Consider the following 12,313-nt stretch of genomic DNA (forward strand, 5'->3'; position numbering starts at 1 on the left):
TGACTAAATGTTGCCTAATCTTTCTCATCGAGAAATGACACAATTACACCAACACAAAAAGGAACTCCACCGGACAAAGTTCAGTGCTCACAAGGAGCCTCATTCAACACACACGGTTCCATTCCCATTCATGCAAAGCACGAAAGTGTAAAACTTGGGAAAATACTTGAGAGCAAAGATCACATTCAATCTCATTCAAGGCACGGATGTGAATGCAACGGGATGAAATTACTGAAATGATGCCTGCCCTCGAACTGTGATGATGGACTACCCGACTCGCCAATAATATTGGGTTCTGGTGTATTGAAATACAGGAGCTGCTGGATTTGTGTGTTTTCTTACCCCCTCACCATAGTTTGTCAAATGTTTAAACAACTGAACTTATATTCAAGGTTTGTTTCTCTTCATATGTTTTACTGGTTTACATTTGTCTCAGCAACCTGTTGAATGATTCTTCTGCTTTCAAAACAAAATGACAACAGGATGAATGCACACACTTGAAAATACAATACATGCAATGTTATGCATCATAGTGATGCAACCTCCTTTCAGTTTCATACTGCATGTCAATTGAAATCCTTACTGAAATGCACACCTTCTCAAGATTGCGCTTGACTGGCGTGTCAGGCACTCAATTACAGCTGTTTTATCAAGACAATGTGTTCGTTTTGTAATATATAGTTCCGGTCTGGTGTGGCACCCCAGCTAACGCACAACGTTGCCACAATGTTGCCACAACGTGGCGTGTTAGCAGGGACTGTCTGCGGCGCGCTGGTGTGTCCCGGGCTTTAGAGTAGAGAGACAGTTCAACTGTAAGTATGAACGGCAGAAACGGATATTGCCTTCCCTTTAAGTAGCGCGTCAGGGACAGCCTCCCTGGCTTACGGCCATACTAGCCTGAATACGCCCGATCTCGTCCGATCTCGGAAGCTAAGCAGGCTCGGGCCTGGTCAGTACTTGGATGGGAGACCCCCTGGGAATACCAGGTGCTGTAAGCTTTTGCATCTTTTACACACCAAAGGGCGACAAATCACGAGTTTTAACTTTGGATACACGCAATTTCATCATTATTTCAGATTTGACTTCCCCAAATACACAGGCATACAATAGATCTTGTTCTCCAACGTAAACGGTCCCTAGTAACTAGTGTACATTCGTAAATAAATTGAGCATCATGGCTAGAAGTGACTAAATGTTGCCTAATCTTTCTCATCGAGAAATGACACAATTACACCAACACAAAAAGGAACTCCACCGGACAAAGTTCAGTGCTCACAAGGAGCCTCATTCAACACACACGGTTCCATTCCCATTCATGCAAAGCACGAAAGTGTAAAACTTGGGAAAATACTTGAGAGCAAAGATCACATTCAATCTCATTCAAGGCACGGATGTGAATGCAACGGGATGAAATTACTGAAATGATGCCTGCCCTCGAACTGTGATGATGGACTACCCGACTCGCCAATAATATTGGGTTCTGGTGTATTGAAATACAGGAGCTGCTGGATTTGTGTGTTTTCTTACCCCCTCACCATAGTTTGTCAAATGTTTAAACAACTGAACTTATATTCAAGGTTTGTTTCTCTTCATATGTTTTACTGGTTTACATTTGTCTCAGCAACCTGTTGAATGATTCTTCTGCTTTCAAAACAAAATGACAACAGGATGAATGTACACACTTGAAAATACAATACATGCAATGTTATGCATCATAGTGATGCAACCTCATTTCAGTTTCATACTGCATGTCAATTGAAATCCTTACTGAAATGCACACCTTCTCAAGATTGCGCTTGACTGGCGTGTCAGGCACTCAATTACAGCTGTATTATCAAGACAATGTGTTCGTTTTGTAAAATATAGTTCCGGTCTGGTGTGGCACCCCAGCTAACGCACAACGTTGCCACAATGTTGCCACAACGTGGCGTGTTAGCAGGGACTGTCTGCGGCGCGCTGGTGTGTCCCGGGCTTTAGAGTAGAGAGACAGTTCAACTGTAAGTATGAACGGCAGAAACGGATATTGCCTTCCCTTTAAGTAGAGCGTCAGGGACAGCCTCCCTGGCTTACGGCCATACTATCCTGAATACGCCCGATCTCGTCAGATCTCGGAAGCTAAGCAGGCTCGGGCCTGGTCAGTACTTGGATGGGAGACCGCCTGGGAATACCAGGTGCTGTAAGCTTTTGCATCTTTTACACTCCAGAGGGCGACAAATCACGAGTTTTAACTTTGGATACACGCAATTTCATCATTATTTCAGATTTGACTTCCCCAAATACACAGGCATACAATAGATCTTGTTCTCCTACGTAAACGGTCCCTAGTAACTAGGGTACATTCGTAAATAAATTGAGCATCATGGCTAGAAGTGACTAAATGTTGCCTAATCTTTCTCATCGAGAAATGACACAATTACAGCAACACAAAAAGGAACTCCACCGGACAAAGTTCAGTGCTCACAAGGAGCCTCATTCAACACACACGGTTCCATTCCCATTCATGCAAAGCACGAAAGTGTAAAACTTGGGAACATACTTGAGAACAAAGATCACATTCAATCTCATTCAAGGCACGGATGTGAATGCAACGGGATGAAATTACTGAAATGATGCCTGCCCTCGAACTGTGATGATGGACTACCCGACTCGCCAATAATATTGGGTTCTGGTGTATTGAAATACAGGAGCTGCTGGATTTGTGTGTTTTCTTACCCCCTCACCATAGTTTGTCAAATGTTTAAACAACTGAACTTATATTCAAGGTTTGTTTCTCTTCATATGTTTTACTGGTTTACATTTGTCTCAGCAACCTCAGCAAAAATGATTCTTCTGCTTTCAAAACAAAATGACAACAGGATGAATGCACACACTTGAAAATACAATACATGCAATGTTATGCATCATAGTGATGCAACCTCCTTTCAGTTTCATACTGCATGTCAATTGAAATCCTTATTGAAATGCACACCTTCTCAAGATTGCGCTTGACTGGCGTGTCAGGCACTCAATTACAGCTGTATTATCAAGACAATGTGTTCGTTTTGTAAAATATAGTTCCGGTCTGGTGTGGCACCCCAGCTAACGCACAACGTTGCCACAACGTTTCGTGTTAGCAGGGACTGTCTGCGGCGCGCTGGTGTGTCCCGGACTTTAGAGTAGAGAGACAGTTCAACTGCAAGTATGAGCGGCAGAAACGGATATTGCCTTCCCTTTAAGTAGAGCGTCAGGGACAGCCTCCCTGGCTTACGGCCATACTAGCCTGAATACGCCCGATCTCGTCCGATCTCGGAAGCTAAGCAGGCTCGGGCCTGGTCAGTACTTGGATGGGAGACTGCCTGGGAATACCAGGTGCTGTAAGCTTTTGCATCTTTTACACACCAGAGGGCGACAAATCACGAGTTTTAACTTTGGATACACGCAATTTCATCATTATTTCAGATTTGACTTCCCCAAATACACAGGCATACAATAGATCTTGTTCTCCAACGTAAACGGTCCCTAGTAACTAGGGTACATTCGTAAATAAATTGAGCATCATGGCTAGAAGTGACTAAATGTTGCCTAATCTTTCTCATCGAGAAATGACACAATTACAGCAACACAAAAAGGAACTCCACCGGACAAAGTTCAGTGCTCACAAGGAGCCTCATTCAACACACACGGTTCCATTCCCATTCATGCAAAGCACGAAAGTGTAAAACTTGGGAACATACTTGAGAGCAAAGATCACATTCAATCTCATTCAAGGCACGGATGTGAATGCAACGGGATGAAATTACTGAAATGATGCCTGCCCTCGAACTGTGAAGATGGACTTCCCGACTCGCCAATAATATTGGGTTCTGGTGTATTGAAATACAGGAGCTGCTGGATTTGTGTGTTTTCTTACCCCCTCACCATAGTTTGTCAAATGTTTAAACAACTGAACTTATATTCAAGGTTTGTTTCTCTTCATATGTTTTACTGGTTTACATTTGTCTCAGCAACCTGTTGAATGATTCTTCTGCTTTCAAAACAAAATGACAACAGGATGAATGCACACACTTGAAAATACAATACATGCAATGTTATGCATCATAGTGATGCAACCTCCTTTCAGTTTCATACTGCATGTCAATTGAAATCCTTACTGAAATGCACACCTTCTCAAGATTGCGCTTGACTGGCGTGTCAGGCACTCAATTACAGCTGTTTTATCAAGACAATGTGTTCGTTTTGTAATATATAGTTCCGGTCTGGTGTGGCACCCCAGCTAACGCACAACGTTGCCACAACGTTTCGTGTTAGCAGGGACTGTCTGCGGCGCGCTGGTGTGTCCCGGACTTTAGAGTAGAGAGACAGTTCAACTGCAAGTATGAGCGGCAGAAACGGATATTGCCTTCCCTTTAAGTAGAGCGTCAGGGAGAGCCTCCCTGGCTTACGGCCATACTAGCCTGAATACGCCCGATCTCGTCCGATCTCGGAAGCCAAGCAGGCTCGGGCCTGGTCAGTACTTGGATGGGAGACCGCCTGGGAATAACAGGTGCTGTAAGCTTTTGCATCTTTTACACACCAGAGGGCGACAAATCACGAGTTTTAACTTTGGATACACGCAATTTCATCATTATTTCAGATTTGACTTCCCCAAATACACAGGCATACAATAGATCTTGTTCTCCAACGTAAACGGTCCCTAGTAACTAGGGTACATTCGTAAATAAATTGAGCATCATGGCTAGAAGTGACTAAATGTTGCCTAATCTTTCTCATCGAGAAATGACACAATTACAGCAACACAAAAAGGAACTCCACCGGACAAAGTTCAGTGCTCACAAGGAGCCTCATTCAACACACACGGTTCCATTCCCATTCATGCAAAGCACGAAAGTGTAAAACTTGGGAACATACTTGAGAGCAAAGATCACATTCAATCTCATTCAAGGCACGGATGTGAATGCAACGGGATGAAATTACTGAAATGATGCCTGCCCTCGAACTGTGATGATGGACTACCCGACTCGCCAATAATATTGGGTTCTGGTGTATTGAAATACAGGAGCTGCTGGATTTGTGTGTTTTCTTACCCCCTCACCATAGTTTGTCAAATGTTTAAACAACTGAACTTATATTCAAGGTTTGTTTCTCTTCATATGTTTTACTGGTTTACATTTGTCTCAGCAACCTGTTGAATGATTCTTCTGCTTTCAAAACAAAATGACAACAGGATGAATGCACACACTTGAAAACACAATACATGCAATGTTATGCATCATAGTGATGCAACCTCCTTTCAGTTTCATACTGCATGTCAATTGAAATCCTTACTGAAATGCACACCTTCTCAAGATTGCGCTTGACTGGCGTGTCAGGCACTCAATTACAGCTGTTTTATCAAGAGAATGTGTTCGTTTTGTAATATATAGTTCCGGTCTGGTGTGGCACCCCAGCTAACGCACAACGTTGCCACAATGTTGCCACAACGTGGCGTGTTAGCAGGGACTGTCTGCGGTGCGCTGGTGTGTCCCGGGCTTTAGAGTAGAGAGACAGTTCAACTGTAAGTATGAACGGCAGAAACGGATATTGCCTTCCCTTTAAGTAGAGCGTCAGGGACAGCCTTCCTGGCTTACGGCCATACTAGCCTGAATACGCCCGATCTCGTCCGATCTCGGAAGGTAAGCAGGCTCGGGCCTGGTCAGTACTTGCATGGGAGACCGCCTGGGAATACCAGGTGCTGTAGGCTTTGGCATCTTTTACACACCAGAGGGCGACAAATCACGAGTTTTAACTTTGGATACACGCAATTTCATCATTATTTCAGATTTGACTTCCCCAAATACACAGGCATACAATAGATCTTGTTCTCCAACGTAAACGGTCCCTAGTAACTAGGGTACATTCGTAAATAAATTGAGCATCATGGCTAGAAGTGACTAAATGTTGCCTAATCTTTCTCATCGAGAAATGACACAATTACAGCAACACAAAAAGGAACTCCACCGGACAAAGTTCAGTGCTCACAAGGAGCCTCATTCAACACACACGGTTCCATTCCCATTCATGCAAAGCACGAAAGTGTAAAACTTGGGAACATACTTGAGAGCAAAGATCACATTCAATCTCATTCAAGGCACGGATGTGAATGCAACGGGATGAAATTACTGAAATGATGCCTGCCCTCGAACTGTGAAGATGGACTACCCGACTCGCCAATAATATTGGGTTCTGGTGTATTGAAATACAGGAGCTGCTGGATTTGTGTGTTTTCTTACCCCCTCACCATAGTTTGTCAAATGTTTAAACAACTGAACTTATATTCAAGGTTTGTTTCTCTTCATATGTTTTACTGGTTTACATTTGTCTCAGCAACCTGTTGAATGATTCTTCTGCTTTCAAAACAAAATGACAACAGGATGAATGCACACACTTGAAAATACAATACATGCAATGTTATGCATCATAGTGATGCAACCTCCTTTCAGTTTCATACTGCATGTCAATTGAAATCCTTACTGAAATGCACACCTTCTCAAGATTGCGCTTGACTGGCGTGTCAGGCACTCAATTACAGCTGTTTTATCAAGAGAATGTGTTCGTTTTGTAATATATAGTTCCGGTCTGGTGTGGCACCCCAGCTAACGCACAACGTTGCCACAACGTTTCGTGTTAGCAGGGACTGTCTGCGGCGTGCTGGTGTGTCCCGGACTTTAGAGTAGAGAGACAGTTCAACTGCAAGTATGAGCGGCAGAAACGGATATTGCCTTCCCTTTAAGTAGAGCGTCAGGGACAGCCTCCCTGGCTTACGGCCATACTAGCCTGAATACGCCCGATCTCGTCTGATCTCGGAAGCTAAGCAGGCTCGGGCCTGGTCAGTACTTGGATGGGAGACCACCTGGGAATACCAGGTGCTGTAAGCTTTTGCATCTTTTACACACCAGAGGGCGACAAATCACGAGTTTTAACTTTGGATACACGCAATTTCATCATTATTTCAGATTTGACTTCCCCAAATACACAGGCATACAATAGATCTTGTTCTCCAACGTAAACGGTCCCTAGTAACTAGGGTACATTCGTAAATAAATTGAGCATCATGGCTAGAAGTGACTAAATGTTGCCTAATCTTTCTCATCGAGAAATGACACAATTACAGCAACACAAAAAGGAACTCCACCGGACAAAGTTCAGTGCTCACAAGGAGCCTCATTCAACACACACGGTTCCATTCCCATTCATGCAAAGCACGAAAGTGTAAAACTTGGGAACATACTTGAGAGCAAAGATCACATTCAATCTCATTCAAGGCACGAATGTGAATGCAACTTGATGAAATTACTGAAATGATGCCTGCCCTCGAACTGTGAAGATGGACTTCCCGACTCGCCAATAATATTGGGTTCTGGTGTATTGAAATACAGGAGCTGCTGGATTTGTGTGTTTTCTAACCCCCTCACCATAGTTTGTCAAATGTTTAAACAACTGAACTTATATTCAAGGTTTGTTTCTCTTCATATGTTTTACTGGTTTACATTTGTCTCAGCAACCTGTTGAATGATTCTTCTGCTTTCAAAACAAAATGACAACAGGATGAATGCACACACTTGAAAATACAATACATGCAATGTTATGCATCATAGTGATGCAACCTCCTTTCAGTTTCATACTGCATGTCAATTGAAATCCTTACTGAAATGCACACCTTCTCAAGATTGCGCTTGACTGGCGTGTCAGGCACTCAATTACAGCTGTTTTATCAAGAGAATGTGTTCGTTTTGTAATATATAGTTCCGGTCTGGTGTGGCACCCCAGCTAACGCACAACGTTGCCACAATGTTGCCACAACGTGGCGTGTTAGCAGGGACTGTCTGCGGCGCGCTGGTGTGTCCCGGGCTTTAGAGTAGAGAGACAGTTCAACTGTAAGTATGAACAGCAGAAACGGATATTGCCTTCCCTTTAAGTAGAGCGTCAGGGACAGCCTTCCTGGCTTACGGCCATACTAGCCTGAATACGCCCGATCTCGTCCGATCTCGGAAGCCAAGCAGGCTCGGGCCTGGTCAGTACTTGGATGGGAGACCGCCTGGGAATACCAGGTGCTGTAAGCTTTTGCATCTTTTACACACCAGAGGGCGACAAATCACGAGTTTTAACTTTGGATACACGCAATTTCATCATTATTTCAGATTTGACTTCCCCAAATACACAGGCATACAATAGATCTTGTTCTCCAACGTAAACGGTCCCTAGTAACTAGGGTACATTCGTAAATAAATTGAGCATCATGGCTAGAAGTGACTAAATGTTGCCTAATCTTTCTCATCGAGAAATGACACAATTACAGCAACACAAAAAGGAACTCCACCGGACAAAGTTCAGTGCTCACAAGGAGCCTCATTCAACACACACGGTTCCATTCCCATTCATGCAAAGCACGAAAGTGTAAAACTTGGGAACATACTTGAGAGCAAAGATCACATTCAATCTCATTCAAGGCACGGATGTGAATGCAACGGGATGAAATTACTGAAATGATGCCTGCCCTCGAACTGTGATGATGGACTACCCGACTCGCCAATAATATTGGGTTCTGGTGTATTGAAATACAGGAGCTGCTGGATTTGTGTGTTTTCTTACCCCCTCACCATAGTTTGTCAAATGTTTAAACAACTGAACTTATATTCAAGGTTTGTTTCTCTTCATATGTTTTACTGGTTTACATTTGTCTCAGCAACCTGTTGAATGATTCTTCTGCTTTCAAAACAAAATGACAACAGGATGAATGCACACACTTGAAAATACAATACATGCAATGTTATGCATCATAGTGATGCAACCTCCTTTCAGTTTCATACTGCATGTCAATTGAAATCCTTACTGAAATGCACACCTACTCAAGATTGCGCTTGACTGGCGTGTCAGGCACTCAATTACAGCTGTTTTATCAAGAGAATGTGTTCGTTTTGTAATATATAGTTCCGGTCTGGTGTGGCACCCCAGCTAACGCACAACATTGCCACAATGTTGCCACAACGTGGCGTGTTAGCAGAGACTGTCTGCGGCGCGCTGGTGTGTCCCGGGCTTTAGAGTAGAGAGACAGTTCAACTGTAAGTATGAACAGCAGAAACGGATATTGCCTTCCCTTTAAGTAGAGCGTCAGGGACAGCCTTCCTGGCTTACGGCCATACTAGCCTGAATACGCCCGATCTCGTCCGATCTCGGAAGCTAAGCAGGCTCGGGCCTGGTCAGTACTTGGATGGGAGACCGCCTGGGAATACCAGGTGCTGTTGGCTTTGGCATCTTTTACACACCAGAGGGCGACAAATCACGAGTTTTAACTTTGGATACACGCAATTTCATCATTATTTCAGATTTGACTTCCCCAAATACACAGGCATACAATAGATCTTGTTCTCCAACGTAAACGGTCCCTAGTAACTAGGGTACATTCGTAAATAAATTGAGCATCATGGCTAGAAGTGACTAAATGTTGCCTAATCTTTCTCATCGAGAAATGACACAATTACAGCAACACAAAAAGGAACTCCACCGGACAAAGTTCAGTGCTCACAAGGAGCCTCATTCAACACACACGGTTCCATTCCCATTCATGCAAAGCACGAAAGTGTAAAACCTGGGAACATACTTGAGAGCAAAGATCACATTCAATCTCATTCAAGGCACGGATGTGAATGCAACGGGATGAAATTACTGAAATGATGCCTGCCCTCGAACTGTGATGATGGACTACCCGACTCGCCAATAATATTGGGTTCTGGTGTATTGAAATACAGGAGCTGCTGGATTTGTGTGTTTTCTTACCCCCTCACCATAGTTTGTCAAATGTTTAAACAACTGAACTTATATTCAAGGTTTGTTTCTCTTCATATGTTTTACTGGTTTACATTTGTCTCAGCAACCTCAGCAAAAATGATTCTTCTGCTTTCAAAACAAAATGACAACAGGATGAATGCACACACTTGAAAATACAATACATGCAATGTTATGCATCATAGTGATGCAACCTCCTTTCAGTTTCATACTGCATGTCAATTGAAATCCTTACTGAAATGCACACCTTCTCAAGATTGCGCTTGACTGGCGTGTCAGGCACTCAATTACAGCTGTTTTATCAAGACAATGTGTTCGTTTTGTAATATATAGTTCCGGTCTGGTGTGGCACCCCAGCTAACGCACAACGTTGCCACAACGTTTCGTGTTAGCAGGGACTGTCTGCGGCGTGCTGGTGTGTCCCGGACTTTAGAGTAGAGAGACAGTTCAACTGCAAGTATGAGCGGCAGAAACGGATATTGCCTTCCCTTTAAGTAGAGCGTCAGGGACAGCCTCCCTGGCTTACGGCCATACTAGCCTGAATACGCCCGATCTCGTCTGATCTCGGAAGCTAAGCAGGCTCGGGCCTGGTCAGTACTTGGATGGGAGACCACCTGGGAATACCAGGTGCTGTAAGCTTTTGCATCTTTTACACACCAGAGGGCGACAAATCACGAGTTTTAACTTTGGATACACGCAATTTCATCATTATTTCAGATTTGACTTCCCCAAATACACAGGCATACAATAGATCTTGTTCTCCAACGTAAACGGTCCCTAGTAACTAGGGTACATTCGTAAATAAATTGAGCATCATGGCTAGAAGTGACTAAATGTTGCCTAATCTTTCTCATCGAGAAATGACACAATTACAGCAACACAAAAAGGAACTCCACCGGACAAAGTTCAGTGCTCACAAGGAGCCTCATTCAACACACACGGTTCCATTCCCATTCATGCAAAGCACGAAAGTGTAAAACTTGGGAACATACTTGAGAGCAATGATCACATTCAATCTCATTCAAGGCACGGATGTGAATGCAACGGGATGAAATTACTGAAATGATGCCTGCCCTCGAACTGTGATGATGGACTACCCGACTCGCCAATAATATTGGGTTCTGGTGTATTGAAATACAGGAGCTGCTGGATTTGTGTGTTTTCTTACCCCCTCACCATAGTTTGTCAAATGTTTAAACAACTGAACTTATATTCAAGGTTTATTTCTCTTCATATGTTTTACTGGTTTACATTTGTCTCAGCAACCTGTTGAATGATTCTTCTGCTTTCAAAACAAAATGACAACAGGATGAATGCACACACTTGAAAATACAATACATGCAATGTTATGCATCATAGTGATGCAACCTCCTTTCAGTTTCATACTGCATGTCAATTGAAATCCTTACTGAAATGCACACCTTCTCAAGATTGCGCTTGACTGGCGTGTCAGGCACTCAATTACAGCTGTATTATCAAGACAATGTGTTCGTTTTGTAAAATATAGTTCCGGTCTGGTGTGGCACCCCAGCTAACGCACAACGTTGCCACAACGTTTCGTGTTAGCAGGGACTGTCTGCAGCGTGCTGGTGTGTCCCGGACTTTAGAGTAGAGAGACAGTTCAACTGCAAGTATGAGTGGCAGAAACGGATATTGCCTTCCCTTTAAGTAGAGGGTCAGGGACAACCTCCCTGGCTTACGGCCATACTAGTCTGAATACGCCCGATCTCGTCCGATCTCGGAAGCTAAGCAGGCTCGGGCCTGGTCAGTACTTGGATGGGAGACCACCTGGGAATACCAGGTGCTGTAAGCTTTTGCATCTTTTACACACCAGAGGGCGACAAATCACGAGTTTTAACTTTGGATACACGCAATTTCATCATTATTTCAGATTTGACTTCCCCAAATACACAGGCATACAATAGATCTTGTTCTCCAACGTAAACGGTCCCTAGTAACTAGGGTACATTCGTAAATAAATTGAGCATCATGGCTAGAAGTGACTAAATGTTGCCTAATCTTTCTCATCGAGAAATGACACAATTACAGCAACACAAAAAGGAACTCCACCGGACAAAGTTCAGTGCTCACAAGGAGCCTCATTCAACACACACGGTTCCATTCCCATTCATGCAAAGCACGAAAGTGTAAAACTTGGGAACATACTTGAGAGCAAAGATCACATTCAATCTCATTCAAGGCACGGATGTGAATGCAACGGGATGAAATTACTGAAATGATGCCTGCCCTCGAACTGTGATGATGGACTACCCGACTCGCCAATAATATTGGGTTCTGGTGTATTGAAATACAGGAGCTGCTGGATTTGTGTGTTTTCTTACCCCCTCACCATAGTTTGTCAAATGTTTAAACAACTGAACTTATATTCAAGGTTTATTTCTCTTCATATGTTTTACTGGTTTACATTTGTCTCAGCAACCTGTTGAATGATTCTTCTGCTTTCAAAACAAAATGACAACAGGATGAATGCACACACTTGAAAATACAATAC

At 43.3% G+C, this 12,313-nt stretch overlaps 10 non-coding genes across 10 annotated transcripts; all 10 read left to right on the forward strand.

Annotated features, from left to right (window-relative positions):
• Positions 1–879: 879 nt before the first annotated feature.
• Positions 880–998, forward strand: LOC136724450 (5S ribosomal RNA). The gene has a single exon (XR_010807113.1). It is a non-coding gene; the product is annotated as a 5S ribosomal RNA (ribosomal RNA).
• Positions 999–2,064: 1,066 nt separating this feature from the next.
• Positions 2,065–2,183, forward strand: LOC136724396 (5S ribosomal RNA). The gene has a single exon (XR_010807067.1). It is a non-coding gene; the product is annotated as a 5S ribosomal RNA (ribosomal RNA).
• A 1,058-nt stretch (positions 2,184–3,241) lies between these two features.
• Positions 3,242–3,360, forward strand: LOC136724373 (5S ribosomal RNA). Its single transcript, XR_010807046.1, has one exon. It is a non-coding gene; the product is annotated as a 5S ribosomal RNA (ribosomal RNA).
• Positions 3,361–4,415: 1,055 nt separating this feature from the next.
• On the forward strand, positions 4,416–4,534 carry LOC136724388 (5S ribosomal RNA). Its single transcript, XR_010807060.1, has one exon. It is a non-coding gene; the product is annotated as a 5S ribosomal RNA (ribosomal RNA).
• Positions 4,535–5,600: 1,066 nt separating this feature from the next.
• On the forward strand, positions 5,601–5,719 carry LOC136724400 (5S ribosomal RNA). The gene has a single exon (XR_010807071.1). It is a non-coding gene; the product is annotated as a 5S ribosomal RNA (ribosomal RNA).
• A 1,055-nt stretch (positions 5,720–6,774) lies between these two features.
• Positions 6,775–6,893, forward strand: LOC136724453 (5S ribosomal RNA). The gene has a single exon (XR_010807116.1). It is a non-coding gene; the product is annotated as a 5S ribosomal RNA (ribosomal RNA).
• A 1,066-nt stretch (positions 6,894–7,959) lies between these two features.
• Positions 7,960–8,078, forward strand: LOC136724460 (5S ribosomal RNA). The gene has a single exon (XR_010807122.1). It is a non-coding gene; the product is annotated as a 5S ribosomal RNA (ribosomal RNA).
• Positions 8,079–9,144: 1,066 nt separating this feature from the next.
• LOC136724386 (5S ribosomal RNA) lies at positions 9,145–9,263 on the forward strand. The gene has a single exon (XR_010807058.1). It is a non-coding gene; the product is annotated as a 5S ribosomal RNA (ribosomal RNA).
• Positions 9,264–10,321: 1,058 nt separating this feature from the next.
• LOC136724454 (5S ribosomal RNA) lies at positions 10,322–10,440 on the forward strand. Its single transcript, XR_010807117.1, has one exon. It is a non-coding gene; the product is annotated as a 5S ribosomal RNA (ribosomal RNA).
• Positions 10,441–11,495: 1,055 nt separating this feature from the next.
• On the forward strand, positions 11,496–11,614 carry LOC136724455 (5S ribosomal RNA). Its single transcript, XR_010807118.1, has one exon. It is a non-coding gene; the product is annotated as a 5S ribosomal RNA (ribosomal RNA).
• The last annotated feature ends 699 nt before the right edge of the window (positions 11,615–12,313 follow it).

This window comes from Amia ocellicauda, unplaced genomic scaffold (genome assembly GCF_036373705.1).
Source record: "Amia ocellicauda isolate fAmiCal2 unplaced genomic scaffold, fAmiCal2.hap1 HAP1_SCAFFOLD_184, whole genome shotgun sequence".
Classification (NCBI taxonomy): Eukaryota; Metazoa; Chordata; class Actinopteri; order Amiiformes; family Amiidae; genus Amia; species Amia ocellicauda.